Source organism: Falco naumanni, chromosome 2, assembly GCF_017639655.2.
Source record: "Falco naumanni isolate bFalNau1 chromosome 2, bFalNau1.pat, whole genome shotgun sequence".
NCBI classification, from domain to species: domain Eukaryota; kingdom Metazoa; phylum Chordata; class Aves; order Falconiformes; family Falconidae; genus Falco; species Falco naumanni.
In genome coordinates, this window is record NC_054055.1 from 103,676,493 (window position 1) to 103,689,918 (window position 13,426).

Here is a 13,426-nt window from a genome sequence, read left to right on the forward strand (position 1 = left end):
ATTCCAGGTTTTCTCTGTCTACATCTGCCCCATGCCTGCCTCTCCTCATCTTCCTGCCGCAGTGTGTGAGACCTCCCGGGCTGTCCTTCCCACTGGGAAAACAGGCTGCTCTCCTTTTCCTTCTTTCACAGCAGGGAAACTGAGGCACGATAAGTCTCACTGTTGAGAGTTAAAGAGAAAGCTTTTAAGTCCTGTGGCTCAGGACCAGAAAATAGTGCCTTAACTTCAGCCAAGTCTCATTTTTCTAGTGAATCTGAATATATTTTCAAGGTCTGAAGTAGGAGTTTTAATTTCTTACTGGTTTTCCCTCAGCACGTTAGGCCAGATGAGTTTTGTCTGTTCGATGTATAAAACATATGTTCAGGCTGATGTAATGATTGGGTAGTGCTGTAAATGTTGCATTGTGAGGAGCAGTATATTGTAGGGGGTAGTATGTTTTATGAGGGTTTGGTTTACAGTTTCCCATAAACTTCTGCCAAGCAAAGTTCTATAGTTTGTTTGTACGTGCCATTAGAAGAGTTAATATGGTAGGGTTTTTACAATAAATAATCCAAAAGGGTGCAGTCCACTTTGTGCTGATAATTAGGCATCTGTGAAGTAAAACTAAAACAAATATGTACTATATGGCATGGTAGTCGTGTTGTTCTTTGGTTTTGTAACCCTGTACCAGACTGAGCTTAGGGATGAATGCTCATCTCCCAAATGCTGAAAAAAAGCAGTTAAAAGTATGGTATCCTTTTTGTCTCCATAAACAGCACCTTTTTTTTTTTACTTTTATCTTTTTGTGTGTGTGTGTGTCAATGGTATCTGGAAAAACTGACTTTTTTTCTGAATTGCCTTCTCCAATGCAAGAAATCCTGAAAGGATTTTAAAACTTGTCAATTTTTTTCTAATGGTGAAAACAGCGTTGTGTATGTGCCTGTTACGCTGAATTGCTTCCAGGTAAGACCCTATGTTTTTAATTGTCAGTCTTGTTCTAACATTTGGGGAAGAGGAGTCACAGGGCCCCAACAGAATTACTTTGCCGACTAATTAGTTAGGGATCCTTGCTTGGCATGAAGGAAGTGTATGTTCATTTCTTTAGCTTTCTTGCTGCTTTTATGTATTTATCTGTGACTTGCGTGTTGACATCTTTGTACCGCTTGTTTTACCTAGGGTCTTCCCTTCAGAAATGTCTGTGAGTTAACCTCAGCACCAAATCAGTTACAATCAAAATTCCCCAGAGCGCTATAATTAAATCAGGCTTTCACAAGGTGTGTTTAAATTGGCCGCGGTCATACAGTGCCCTGACCTGATAGAACAAACACACCGAGTCCTCGTGGTATGTCATGCTTCTGCTTTGACACAAAGTAGGCAGGCAGGCAACTGGGATGTCTGCCTGTGGTGCATGTTTATGAAAAGTGCCCGAGTCTAAATAATGACACATAAGCAAGTAAATTTAGTAGTATGCAAGAGTCAATGTAAGAATTTTAAAAGTCAAATTTAATGGGGTTTAGCAATTTCTTGTACTTGGGGAATTCTCTTTTCCTTTTGCAAGTGTAGCTTTGACTAGCTACTGCTGAATTCCCTTTATTTGGGTCTCTGCGTGCCAGAGCAGTGGGAGATTTAATGCAGGCAAGTGTTGAGAAGCTGTTGATGTTTTAATTGCAAATGCAGATGAAAGCAGTTAAGAACCGCCGTGCTGGTTGTAGCATTTAAGAGTTCTCTACGCTCATGGTGTTCATCAACAGGGACTATCCAAAACATGAAAACCTCTTACCCTCTTTCTCCCTGTTACATTGTCCTGTGTTCCTCTCACCGTTCTTTTTCCACTGCACATCTCTTCATCTGCCCCCAGAAAATGTATTTGGAAATATAGCATGGGAGTAGAGCCTTTAGGGGATTGTTTGACTCAGGCATATTTCTGGCCATTGCATGTTAACCGACCGGGGATATTAAGAAAAAGTAACCAAAAAAATGCTGTAATCTTCCTTACCTATTGCTCTGACGGGTACTTTAGTCTCTTTGGCATTTCAACTACAGCTGGAAGAAACAAATATGGCTTGAACATGGAGGAAGAAAAAGGGAAAACTAGGAGGATTAAGTGGTGGTGTTGATAGGCATTGCCACTTCCTATTTCAGAGACAGACGGTTTCTGTGTTGTGTCCCCGGAGAGCCTTAATGGACAGGCTTTCAGCCCTACCTTTTGTTTTGGTGGTCAGCAGCTGAGTGTCCTTCGTTTCAGGGAGGCTGGCGTCTGACCCCAGCTGCGGCCCTGTGTGCCCTGGGCTGTCACAGTCCCCGTGCGGTGGGAAGTGCCGCATGGCTGAGGAAGAGTCAGACCCTGAGCAGTGTCTGGATATGGAGAGTTGGAGAGGAAGAAATCATGGGGGAAGGGGGGGTGTGCAGGTGTTTCCAAGATTCTTACTTGGTTAAATCCTTCAATTTCTGCCTGTTTTCTCATACTTCTAGTATGTAGTGACATTGTGTTTCTTGACCGTTCTTCCCTCCTCCTCCTCTTCCTCTCCCATTGATCCTACTGTTCATATTCTCTTACAGCGCTGAGTCAAAAATCTGAGGCTTAATTGGAATTCCAGCTCTGAGCCCAAAGATTTGTTTGAAGAATGTAGAAATGGGGTATCTGGAGTCCTTTTGAAGTTTTTGCTATTTTAAAGCTGAAAAACTGTTACTGATCAAGAAAAAGGAAAGTGCTGAAGCTAAATTCTTCATTGGAAACGTGCTTACTGCAGGAAAAATAAAATCAACATTTTTTTGGGTATCATCTATTTTTGAGCCATCTTGTCACTCAAGTTAAACAACGAGTTCTCATTGATACCAGATTTTTCATTAAATTGGAAAGTCAGTTCTAAAATTTCAGTGAGAAATGCTCCAGTGGGACTCTCCTAAATGATTCTTTAGAAAAGCCAGAACATTAAAAAGAAAAAAAAAAAAATAATCCACCCCCTAATCCCATGCACTTGAGGTAGTAAAGCTGAACCAGACGTGAAGGTGGATAAAGTGTCCGTACTGCACGTTCTGACTTAGAAGCAGGAAATGACTTGTGTTAGGATGGATTAAAAAATTCCCTTTTTCCATACTGTGCAGACTGAGATGTAGGCTGTTCATACCCCTGAAAACCTAAGGAAAACTGAGCCTTGTGCCAGCAGCGGTACGGGTGGTGTGCCTGTGGCGGTGGTTCAGGGTCGGCTTGGTGGGGAGTTCAGCAGTCTGTGACATGGGAGCGGGAAAGGGTGCAGCCAGAGGCAGTGTTCTCATCAGCTGTCCTAATACAAATTGTTCCTAATTGGGAGTCAGTGTCCTAAAATGAACACTAGGAATTAGAAACTTGCTTAATTTTTCTCGTATTTTTTTCCCCTCCTCTGAAGTTTCCCACCAGTATACGTTAACGCCAATTATTGAAATAGATTAATTTTGCACTAAGAGTTGTCTGTCACAATCGGTATTTTAGAGAAACTGAATTAATTTGGGGAGATAGTGTGGAAGGTGTTCTGAGTTTTGCAATATAATATTTCAGCTAATTGGTTGGAAGTTCATATCTTCTTAATTTTTGTAGCAGAACCATTAGAAAAAAATGGTTTATATCTCTTCTGAAACATTATTAATGGTAGAGCTTATCTAAGAACTTCTGTGTTATTGTAAGTATTTTAATGATAAAACCTAATTGCTTTTCTTTATAAATTAAACTAAGGCATTACCAAATTGTAGGCATAATGTTACTGCTTATGTTGAGTAACTCCAGAAGTATTTTGTTCTATTTGCATACTTTATGTGGTATTAGCATATTCTGTGTCTCACATTCTTACAGTAATTGGGTTTGTCTCTCATGTTGGCTGTTACTTAATATTCCGATAGTTTATGGTATATCTTTAATAACAATTTTTTTGCTTTTTAATGTGGAGGTTGTTAAAATAAAACTCAGAAAGCATAGAAACACCGGAGCATTAATGACTCTAGAAAGACTGCTAAGTGTTGGATTTCTTCTTAGGACAAGTAAAGTTAGAATGGATTTGATGAAACAGTGCATTGCTTTGGGAGGTAATTACAGTGATGCTGAGCTGGCAAATCCAATCACCATTTGAGTATAAAGCATTGACTGAAGTGATGGATGAGGCTATGGGTGGAGAGAATTGATCTAATTGAGGAAGTGATGAGTAGAAGATAACCAGACTTTCGTGACCCCTAATAAAAGCAGTTTGCTAGCTGTGCAGGCTGCCTGTGTAGGACTTGAGTGAATGTTGAGCTTGTTTCAGGAGGTTCATGACATCAGACTTGCACATTTAGTAAAAAGCTGACTTCCAGAAAAGTTAAGGGGTTTTGACCTCACAAAACCAAGCCATTAACTGCCATGTTTTCCTTAAGTAGTAGGCAAAAAATTCAAAAATTTTAAGCTGTCAGTTGTAATGACTTGTGATGGCTGAAATGTGGGAAGGAAAGGTTTGGGTAGTAATCAACTCTATAAAACCCTTCTGATATGTCTGTAAAATGTTCTCAGAAGTTCTTGTGAAATTGAGATATATACCACCCCATTTCAAGCGCTGTACTATTTATAATGCGTGAAAAAAATGGGAATTGAGAAATTTACAGCTGGGTTTTTCGATACATATTGTCACAGCAGCACAACTGTGTGCCAGTGAATGCATAGCTGTCTATCCCTCCATAAAGTTGTCTAGCAGTTCCTGCTCTGTTTTACCTTGCAGTGGTATTTACAGTCTGTACTAGAAATAAGAGCTCAGCAGTGGGGTGGTTTGTGGAAATTGAAGAATTCGACCTCTTGTGAGGCTCTGCTGTTAACAGCGCAGTGTAGTAAAGCATTTTGTGTAGTAAGTACTTTTTTCCCTGTGCCTTCTAACAAAGGCTACACACTTTGAATACATGGGTGAAACAGCAAAAACATATCGGGCTTTTTGTTTGCGAGATAAAGGGTTTCTCATCTTGAACACAAATGTTTTGGCTTTGGTTACATGATGACAAGCCATTTCTTTACATGGGATCTCTATTTTGATCACTGCTGATGAAAAAAATAACACTCAAATTGTGGCCTGAGTGAAGAAGAAAAGGTTAAATCAGTAAAATGCTTTTGTCCAGGAGAACTGGGTCTATGCTTGCTTCTGCCATGAAAGTCTTCAGCTAGGCTTGGCGTGCTGTGGCCACCATAAAAAAACTTCATGTGTAAGGTGCCCCTTTTTCTTCTGGCTGCATGAGTGGAGATAATCTGTTCTGCCGAAGTCCTGTCCTTTTGCAGCTGCTGCTGGTAGCAACTGTATTTAAAGATTAAGATGGCACATTCTTTGACAAATGGTATTCGCTGTCTTAAATTGAACATCCAGTCATTACATGCTTCTGGTATTTTTTTGTTTGCTTTCTCAATTGTAAAACAAAGTTACTCTTCCAGTTTTACCCTATTGTTGTTGTGTGAGGGTATCAAGACAACGAGTTCCACGAGCAGGGTAGGTACTTGGTTTGGTACGGAGTTCACACTGTCTGCCTGAGATCAGCTGTAGGATAGCAGGTTGGATGGAAACAAATGTGTTGTAACAGATCCAGATTTTTCTGCTGATTCTCAAGCTGGCTGTGGCAGGTGACCTTCATCTGCCCGCTTTCCCTTCACTCTGCCCACTTTCATCACATTCAGTCTTAATGCATTTCTGATGTCAAGATTTTGGATTTAGTATTGTCATCAGGCTCACAGAACCTGATTTTGTGTCTCTGCAGATGTTTACGTTTATAGTTTTTAAGTTTCTCTTTAGCAAAAAAACCCAAAAAAACGAAGGGAGAAAGAGTATGGATTAAATGTATTATTACTCTGTCCTTCTCTAAAACTGACATACTTCTTGCTCAGTCCTCTGTCTTCCAAAGAAAACTGTCAGAAGAGTAACACCAGCAGAGGGTTTGTTTCAAAGAGAAAACTAGGTGAGTTTTGAAAAAGTATTCTTGTGTATCAGTCAACAGGTACCTTCTGCAAATGCACGAGATTAAATGTTACATGCTACCTTGTATGCCCATCTTTTTAAGCAGGTCAGCTATGGAAAGAAATTTCTAATGGTATGAAGTATACCTTCTTGTTTAAATATGAGGGGAAAGACAAATGTATCTACCAGAGGTTGCAGGGCAAGGAATGCATATTTGGTTTTTATAAATGTTTCATTTAAAAATTAGATTGAAAGAGTTTTAGTGCAACTTGTCTTGTTTTCTGTCGAAGTTAATGAAACCAAGTACATTTTTGGTATTGCTTTTGTATAAAGGTACTGTAAAAGGAAAGAGACAGTCACAGTCTGAAGCATGTAATTCAGTTGTTTGATAAGGTCTAAGAGCTCAAAAACATCTTATGTGACACTTCTTCAAACAGCTTATTTCAATTTTTTTTCCTCTTAGGAAATGTGAAAATAAACATAACTGCAACCTCTTCAGTAAACGAAAACAAAAAGGAAAGCAATTAGAGGTGACAAAATTAAGTCTGAAAAATGCTAGGCAGTATGAATTGCTCGTCCTGACTTGCTGTGCAATGGAAGGTGCCCATCTTGAGTTCTTGAAAGTTTAACAGTCTTTTAATAGGTGTTTATGTGTCCCAATATCACATTATTTCTTGTTGTGAGATACCTGATTTACTAACCTAGTATAATCCAACCCTAATGAAAATAATTGTGGTGATTTTTAAGCAGTTTCAGCTTTTGTGGTCACTTAACAGACAGACCAGAAACGTTATTGCTGGGATATCTTGTGGGTCAGACTTTCAATTCTATAAATCACTGTAATTTTCCAGATTTTGAAGCCAATAAGCCATTTTAAAGATCAGTTATATAAATTGGAGGTCTGGCATAACACTTTTTCTTGGCTCTGTGCCTAATGTCACAACTGCAGTGCAGTTTAATTCTTGCCCTGCTGTCCATTCCCACCTCCTCCATGCTTCAGGAAAGTAGACCTTTTTATTACAGCCCCTTGCTCCTAGACTTTCAAGGTAAGTGCTGAAATCTTCATTTCACACTTGCGTTTGACTTCCTTTCCTCTCTTTTACTGTGTGAAAATTACTTTGGTAGTTTGTGTTTAAATTTACTACCTGGATACTCAGTTTCATGTAGTTAGTATACTCAGCTTAAGTCTTGAAGTCAGCTAGTGTACCAAAGCCAAAGGTAAATGGAAAGTACGGTGAGGTGAGTGCGCATGTGCCAAAGTGCACTGTTGGCTTAGGTTTTAGCTCTAAGTAGTTCCTGTGTTGACTCGTATGTTTAGTTAGTGACACTATTCAAAGGAGTACAGTGGTGGGATCAAACCTGGTTCCTGAGAAATCTTGTCCCTTGGTAGAAATTTTTCTAGCATGCAAGGTTTGGAAAAAAGTTAGGTGGAAAATACCCAGGCCTCTGATGCGTAGGTTTGTTGATGGAGAATGTATTCCCTTGTCTGTAAGCCTTCTGATTTGCTTTTAACCAAAAGTCTGGTGATTAGGCCATCTCAAATGCATTTATGTTCTTGTTTGGGTTCCAAGCATATGTCCTACTCCTGCAATTTTCTTTGTTTCTGTTGTGCATTTTCTTTTAAGGCATTTCTCTTAAGGTGTATAGAGGCTCACAGCTGGATCTGTCCATTTCCACTCCCACAGTTAAAGAACTTTGTGCTCTGGAGCTTTCCTGTACATGGGGATAAGTATGTATCTGTGCTCATCAGATCACCTGCTGGAAGCAAAGCAAGACCCAGTCCCATCACATGTTTCCTGGAGTTAATTTGGAGGAGCTGTAGAGGCTATGGTGGGGGGGGGTGTGCGCACTTTTGGGAACCTGAAGCACAAGGGGCTGGAAACTGGGATGATGGCATCTGCAGTGGCTAAAAGTTACAGATACATAAATTAGCGTCAGCTTGGCCTGTAGGGTTGCAAGTTATGTGTAGTAGTTGCTTCTCCTATACTAATTCCCACAACTATCTAGAGCCAACATATATGGCCTTGCACTCTGTAGGCGGACAGCAACTGTTTTGGTTCCTCTCCTAGAATGAGTTTCCCCCCACCCGGCTATTTGCCCAGGCTTGGTGGCTGATAAAAACTGCAATCCAGATGGAATCTATTTGCAATAAAATACAGTTGCAAAGTGTAGTGAATGCTAATCTTTCCAGATATTGAAACACCTGTCTTGAACACCTTTTCATATTTTTTTTTCACCCACTAATGGGGTATATGTTTTTGTTCAAGTTACTTGGCAAAAGTCATGGTTCAAATACATCCAAATGGATGAGCATTTACTGCAGACAAGCATGAGCTGCTTCCTAATAGCAGTAATTAGTCGGCAGTTACCTGTTATCCTAAATTGAAAGCTTTGCCACATTTTTGTCTGAAATTAATGGTTGCAGACAGAAACCTCTCAGAGAGTAGCTTATGCCCCATGAGTTCTGAAACACCATTAGAAAGGAAACTCATCGTCATTCTCATCTGTGTTCTGCCTCTGTCCCTGTTGAAAGTTACTGGAATACAGAAAACAAGCTTTCATTTACTAACATTTTTTTATTTCTTGAATGGCAAGAGGTAGCCCAATCTGCTTTGCTTTGTTTTCCTTTATCATTTCTTCAGTTTTACCTTTACAAAGTAACAGAATGATGCACACTTCTGAGTGAAATGGATAAATAATACATTGGTACCAGCTCTTAACTGTAGTGCTGGATTGAGAAAAGGAAGTTAATAGATAACATTAAAGATCCATGATTTAAACCAGGGGTCCTCACACTTTTTAACCAGGGGGCCGGCGCGCGGATGCAGTGGCAGGCCGTCATCTGTGGCTGCTTGGTTTCCTCCCCCAACCCCTGGCGGGGGGGACAGGGGGGTTCTGTAAATACCGGGGGGCAGATTGAGGGCCCTGGGGGGCTGTATCCAGCCCGCGGGCCGTAGTTTGAGGACCCCTGATTTAAACATTGCTTGTAACTGTGTGCTTAGGTGCATACTAGGAGGAGCTGTACAGTGGTATGTGTTTTAAAAGCAGAAATACAGCCATCGGAATGGTTGGTATGTTTCTGTTGGAGTCAGTGGAATCAATTACCTCTTACGGCTGCCTGGAACCCCAGTGTGTCCATGGCATTGGAAACGTATCTAAACCCACCAAACTTCAAATGCCTCGTTTCACCATACACAGGGGCGCAGATGATTGGTATTAAACACCCAGTATGCTACTTAAATGCTCAAGGGAAGCGTGGTTTGCATTATAGGGGGAATGGATGTTAATATTTCGTATGTGAGGAGATTGAAACAGAAGGTTCAAAGCCATGATAACTTCTGCGTCCACCATGAAAGTAAAGTGCTGGCCCTCCTTGCCAAAAGGCTCTACTGACAGGAGATTGAGAGATACTAACATGTGCATGTGTGCATGCAAGTATTTTCATGGCTGCCTTCAAGCCTAACAGTTTACCTCTGCTGTTTATTGCTGAACTGTTAAATTCAGATGATGGTAATACAGCTTTACAAATTTGTGAACTTGTCAGTGTATCAAGTAATTCTTTTGAGCAGCCTTTGAAAACCACTGTCATCAGCACCACTAAGATAAAGCGAAATGTCAACAATTTCTTGTAAACGAGACAGTGCAGTCTGCGGTGCTAATAAAACCCTGGCTGGGATGGTATCAAGGGAATATATAGAAAAAGCTGTCAAGGTATTGTGGTTCCAGGAGAAACAAACTGAGTCATACTTCTTCACTGAAGAAGGTGAAATGTAATAATAATACCAAGAAGTAAGCACACCTGCTGTGCATAGTAAATAAACCTCCAACTCTTTTGAGAAAAACGGTAGTATCCACACTCATTTGGTAGTAAAAATTTGTTTGAAAACAGTGGTTTAAATGGAGTACTGAGGTGAAAGGTGTGCAGAAGTTAGATGTGTTGTCTGGGAAATAGCACTGTGGTGGTGCTAATTGAGAAATGTGAATGGTACCAGAGCATTTAACATGACAGGGAGAAACAGCTCTGCAGGCTGTGCAATGCAGAGTGCTTTGCCCCCCTTTGAAAAGCTGATGCTTTATTCCAGATGTTGTAGTGTAAGTTAATTGCCTTCTCTGTTGTTCTCTATCATCCCTCTCGTGTGTGCGCTTTTTAAAGAAGAGCCAGGATGGTAGCCATGGTTAAATCCAAGAAAACAAAAGCACATTTTTTCATGTTTATTACAAGACATAGTACCTTTGCTATAGTAAAAATATGCAAAGTCCACCTGCTGTCTTTGTTTGCAGCAGAAGCACAGCAAGACGTAGCGTTGTTTATACTAAATGCGGGCCTTCAAGCATGAGGCTCAAAGTCCCCTGATTACTGACAAACACCGGGAGCCCCCCTCCTTCCTTGTGGCCCTGGGCCCCTGAGGAACGCTGCGCAGGGACTACTTGGCATTGCTGATTTTCTCATGTCTGTCATAACCGTGGCCTCTTGGGATGATGTGGTCATCTTCTGTTCGCGCTGTTGAGCAGTGACTGACTCGTAGGAGTGCGTGACTTAGTGGGTAGCCTTGATAACCAATGTGAAACTGTTGCTGTTGTCGCTGTTAGGCCTCGCTAGGATACGTCCCTGGCTGTTGTGTATTCATGCTGTTTGGTCTGTTACACTGTGCGATATAGCTAAGCATGATTAAAGCATCAGAATAATGCCAGGACAGTCAGTTTCTGGTAGTTGGCTTCATTCAAGAAGAAATTTTTTAAAAGAGCATCCCTTCTCTTTTGAAGAGAGCACTAATAGGGGAAGAGACTAACTGAGCACTGTATAAATAAAAATAAAGTAGGCAGCTAGAAAAATAATTACTTTTAGAGAAACCCTGGAATGCTTCTTCAGAACCTGATACAGCTTCACACTTTGTACAATGAAAGTTTTTAAAGCCTGTTAAATAGGGAAATGACTTGTAAAGCCCAATTTCAGGTATCTTAATTCTCCGAAGTATATAGCAAGACTTTCATTTCCATTTAGGTATCTAAATCTAAGGCAAAACCACTTCTGTTTTCATTGTTCTTTTTTCTTGTAATAAAATATAATCCGGTGAAATACTACCCTTGTGATTTGAGTCTTGCAGAATATGTTGCTAGCAGAAATACGATTTTCCTAGGAGTGATCAAAGTAGTAGAAAGAATATTCTACTTGTTTTGTGCTAACTTTTTAGACTATTTTCAGGAGCCTGATGCCATAAGTTGTGGTAGTCTTTCATCACTTCTGGGGTGTTTTTTCACATTCTCAGATGTCTAGTTCTTCAGCAAGCAGCAAGTCATAAAGGGAAGTAGGTGGGGGCTATCCTTTAAGCATTTACTTCTGGTAAGCTACTGGAGAAGAAACCAAGGCCCGCTGATGGCAGGCACAGCCAACCAGTGCACACAGAGAATTGTCTTCCTTCATCCTGCCCCATTCACCATCACATCCCCAAAAAAAAAAAAAAAAAAAAAATCTTGGCCTTGATGCTGAGAATTTCCCAGCAAAGCACTGTGAACTGACATAGCCAAGTTGATTGCTTTTGTATAGCTAAGAACAGATGGATAGTGGATGCACACATACAAATTATTTTTGAAGAGGCTTTCCATGTGACTAATTGACTTTCCTTTGTTTATTAGCTTGTTTTTGTTATCCTTTTTTAACTTTATGAGCTTACCAATATCTGAGAGTGATCATTCATGTGAAAGGAAGAGGAAAAATAATCACAGGGTTTTTAAAGCACGCTGTGTTCGTAGCTTAGGTGAGAGAAAGACAGAGAGCAGCTTTCTTCAGTGTTGAAAGGCATATGGTGTCTAATGCTCTTGATCAAAATTTGTATGTCTTATACTTGGCATGTCTAGTTTAAATGTCTAGCTAGCCAAGTCTAGATGTCCCTTAACCTAGAGATCAGAAACATACTGGGTTTTACAAATCCACCTCACTCTTGCAGTTGAAAATGGTGTATGTGTAGCATTTATTTCATGTTCATAAATAAGTGGTAAGAAAAATAAAAACAGAAGAAATATGCTGTTCAGAAGGGAGTTACTAAAAACAAAGTTGGAAATTTCAGACATACTGAAATTAGATTTCCAGGGGGAAACCAGAGTGGCAACGGTGAGATTTCTGAATCAGTTTAGAAATCAAGAAAAATTAAGAGAAGAATCCAGTGGGTTTGTGCTCTTTTTTCAGTCTTTCTCCCATGTAAATGGAAACAGATGACCTGTTATGCAGACTCTTCTGTAAGGTAGTTTTGCCACATCCATTTGTATAACCTGCCTGGGCTTCCCCCAGTGGAGAGCTTCACTATTATCTTAAATCTGCAATGTGTTTCTGGAGGCCACATATTTGGGGGAGAAGGGAACAGGGGATTCATTCGTGTTTGAAAGACTGAAGTAGAGTTAGCTTTCTCCTAGTAGTCAGGCTTGTGACATACAAGTTTTTTATCATTATTTCTTAACTTCTTCTTAATATCCTATTAAGAAATATCATACTGCCCTCCTTTTTGCTCTGAGTTTGCTTTCAAAGTTGTAGTAGGCAACATTATAAAATGAAATGTGAGAGGTTTGACCCTCAAAACGAGGTAAAGGAGAGCAGTTGTTAACTTCACCTAAAAGGCTGTTCAAGCATATGCAATGCTATGAAAAAGATGCAAAACCACTTGTGTATGAAGGTGACAAAAAGTCACCACATGTTTGAATATCTAAAGATCATTTATTCATTAGTAGTAAATTTCAAGTAGATCAGATTAACAAACCTGAAACCTTGCCACAGCTGGGCACTGAGTTAGGAAGCATTCAAAAGAACGGTAGCAGTACCCAAGAGTACAGTTTTTGGCTTGTGGCCTATATCATTCAGAACTAAGAGTGATTCCAGAAAATCCTTAACCTATTAAGCCACCCAATGCATTTGATAGTCAGCTTCAGTATTTTCTCCTGTCGTCCAAGGCTGTGGATTTTAGGCGGCTATATGAATTTAAAGCACCATGATGGACAACAATATTTAGCCCAGTAGTTTGGGATTTCTTTGTGAGCATAGGGATGCATGTGTTGCCACCCTAGTACACATCAGTACCATGGGTCTTTCATGGAGGCCTTGCGCATCAACTGTACAGTGATGCTGGTAGCGTAGCACATCTGAGCTGAGCTTGCTGTGCTGGAGATAAAACCTCAAAGACAACAATCAGCTAAGCATGAGCTGCAGCATCAACGTGTCAACTGTCTCTGTCCTGTCCTTTGTGAAAACAGACAACTCTGCATGGTTCTTGTTCAAGTGGCTTTTCCATTCACCACAAAACTTTTAACAACAGAACAAAAAACTCAGCAGTCAGTGTAGACAATTTCACATCACTTTAGCACTTGCCTGTCTTTCACAGAGGAATACTGAGGTAGTCCACAGTGAACCTCTGGATGTCTCCTGGGTGAGTGAGTCCCGAGGAGCTCTTTTGCTTCCGTGTGCATATCAACTGAATGCATTTTGAGCTAATTTGAGCTGCTTTCAAAATAAAAATTGATTTGTTGACAGT

At 40.3% G+C, this 13,426-nt stretch overlaps 1 protein-coding gene across 4 annotated transcripts in view; it reads left to right on the forward strand.

Moving 5' to 3' along the window:
• LOC121083016 (amyloid beta precursor protein) overlaps window positions 1-13,426 on the forward strand; it is a 229,415-nt gene that overhangs the window by 119,593 nt on the left and 96,396 nt on the right. The gene's annotated exons all lie outside the window — the stretch shown is intronic.